The sequence below is a fragment of the Myotis brandtii genome, unplaced genomic scaffold (assembly GCF_000412655.1).
Source record: "Myotis brandtii unplaced genomic scaffold, ASM41265v1 scaffold725, whole genome shotgun sequence".
Taxonomy (NCBI): Eukaryota; Metazoa; Chordata; class Mammalia; order Chiroptera; family Vespertilionidae; genus Myotis; species Myotis brandtii.
Genome location: NW_005370862.1, coordinates 48665 through 51343, shown reverse-complemented (window position 1 = coordinate 51343; position 2679 = coordinate 48665). Strand labels below are relative to the sequence as shown.

General features: G+C 63.7%; 1 protein-coding gene across 1 annotated transcript in view; it reads left to right on the top strand.

Annotated features, from left to right (window-relative positions):
* ADAM12 (ADAM metallopeptidase domain 12) overlaps positions 1-2679 on the top strand; it is a gene marked incomplete at its 3' end in the record, with an annotated part of 130512 nt that overhangs the window by 95735 nt on the left and 32098 nt on the right. The window lies entirely within an intron of this gene.

The following is a 2679-nucleotide window of genomic DNA, read 5'->3' as shown; positions in this document are numbered from 1 at the left end:
CGGAGCACCCCTGCACGGAGCACCCGCACGGAGCACGCCTGCACGGAGCACGCCTGCATGGCAGTGAGCAGAGCTTGGGACCGATGCTCCAGCCCACACAGGGCGTCTCCCACTTTGATAGGCATTGCAGCCGGGTGTCAGAGTGGGGCCTGGGCACCCGAGTCTCCCAGGGGGTCCTCACGTGGGACACGATCTGACCGCTGTCCTACACAGCCGTCGTCCTCAGCGATCGCCTGTCTCCAGCCCATGCAGAGGGTGGGAGGGGAGTGGGACCAGGTGCCTCAGAAATGGCAGTTTGAGGACGCCTCACGGTAGCCGTGTTTACAAACACGCCTGTTATATCTGAGGGATTGGAATTGCCAATGTTTTCCGAAAGAGGGAAGCCACGGCCCTTCTAGAAATGGGAGTATTCTACTCGGCCGTGCAGGCGGCGCCATGCCCCGCGCACTGGGAGTCAGACCTTGGGGGGGAAAGGCCGCCGCGGATGGCGTGACCGAGCCTGCGGATGCCGGAGTCCCTGTTAAAGTGATGCGTTCGTTCTCCCTGCTGGTTTCTCTACAGTCTGTTCTATCCCGCTTCCGCCTGCACAACCAAAAGTGAGCGTTTGGGAGTCTGTTAATAACACGCACCGGTCATCACAGGGCAGAGTGCTGACGGCCTCACGGAGTCCGCCTGCTGGTGGGCCCTGTGTCTGGTGGGAGAGAGCTGAACTGCTGGGCACACGTGTGCGGCTGCCCCTGCAAGGCCTGGAGACGCTGGTGGGGTGCCCAGACCCCTCCCCGGCTCTGTACCGTGTGCACGAAGGGATGCGCCTGCACTAGCGAGGAGCCCCGATGCCACGTTGGCAGCTCTGCGTTCTCCACGTGTCTCGGCCCCATAAACAACGACTGTCCTGGTGGCAACTTCCTCGTTTGCAGAGCTCGCGGCTCTTCTTGGCCGTTCTGAGTAATAATCGCTTGGCTGCAGGGGAGCGGACGGCTCAGACTGGGAGACCCACCAGCGATGTCGTGCCAAAGGTGACATTCTGGAACATTCAGGAAGTTCTGTCAGTCCGACAGAGCGCTTGCCTTGCTGGCAACCCCTGAGGCGGGAACTAAGAGACATCCCCCCCTGGGCTGATTCTATGAGGGGTGTGGGGGTAGGAATGGCTGCCAAATGAAGGGCTGGGGACCCGCCTCTTTGACCCCCACCCCATCTCCCTACGTCTGATTCACAAAGAAATCAGCAACAGCTGCAGATTCTTTAAGGCTGAGCCTCCGCGACTGCGCGGGAGGACTCGTCCCCCGTGGATTTCGTGTCTTCCGGTCTTTCTCCTGTGGGTCTCCCCTCCCGTCCCACGCGGGGGCCTGAGGTCACAGCTTCCGCGTTGGACCAGGAGACAGCCCTCAGGTCCACGTCCTCCCAAGCCTTCCCAGGCCTGGGGCTCCGCACCCTGAACTCTCGCCGCATCCTTTCTTGGCAGGTGGCTCCTCGGCGTTAACGGTGATGGTGGCTGTGAGCTTCCTGCTGACCCTGAGCATGCGGGAGCCGAGGGCAAGGGCAGCCTGGTCCTTCCTATTTGTTCCAGTGCCAAGCCAAGCCCACAGCCAGAGCCGAGCAAATGCTGCTGCCGCTGGGTCACTGGTGAACCCGTCAGCTGGTCCTGGACCACGCACACCTGCACCCTGGTCCCTGTGCCCAGGCCTGGTGGGTGCTCCTTACGTATTAATTCGTGCTCCTTAAGAGGAGGCCCTCGCAGTCCTGGGAGGAGCAGTCAGCAGGCAGCGAGGGGAGGGTAAGGCGGCTACAGGTGCGCTCAGCGCACGTGACAGATCCCAGCAGCATTGGCGTCAGCGCAGGGGCTGTGCCTTACACCCGCCGTGTGTGAAATCCGCTCCGGAATGTGGCTGGAGGGACCCAGATGGACATGACAGCCGGCGTCACGGGGAACAGCTCCTGGAGCAGCGGCCACAGGCCCTTCCAGACCCAGGCCCTTCTACACGACACCTGTCGGAGGCAAACCGGGGCCCCCACAGGGGACGCCTGAAGCCCACGCTTGGCCAGCTGCTGTGGACACGGGCGTCTCTGCCTTCTGGTCACCGTTACCTTTGACATGAACCCGCTGACCACGCGGCCTCCCGTCACAGGACGGCAGCGGACACAGGCGCCCGAGGGCCAGGGCGCCCCTGGACTCCCTTCTGCCCGGGGAGCCTGGCTGGGAGCCTGCGAGCAAGTGCTGATTACACCACAGGCCGCTGGGCAGCCTTCAGGCCGGATAACGTCTCATGCGCGTGTGAACGTGACGCCCGAATTGCCGTCTGCGTGGGCCGCGTGGCCTGCTCCGCCAGTGTCTGCTCCGAGATGTGGCCGGGTTCCCGTATCTCCTGCCGGCCCGGTGCGCCAGCGGAGGAGGAGCTGAGCGGGGAGGACGAGCCTCGGCCCTGGGTCGACCCCGGCCGCGCTGCTCAGGCCGGGGAGTGCGTCGTGAGCTCCCCGCGTTGGAACGCTGCTGAAGTCCAACACGGAGCTCCTGGGACTTCGGTCCTGGTTGGCCCAGATGCTTCTAGCAACTCCGAACAGGACCTGCTCCCCGCTGGGGCTGGACTTCGGCCTGTCTCCAGCCGCGTCGTTCTCTCTGGCGCCTGAGAATCAGAAGATGCGGCATCCTCATTGGGCCCTGCCCTCACATCACAGGCAAAG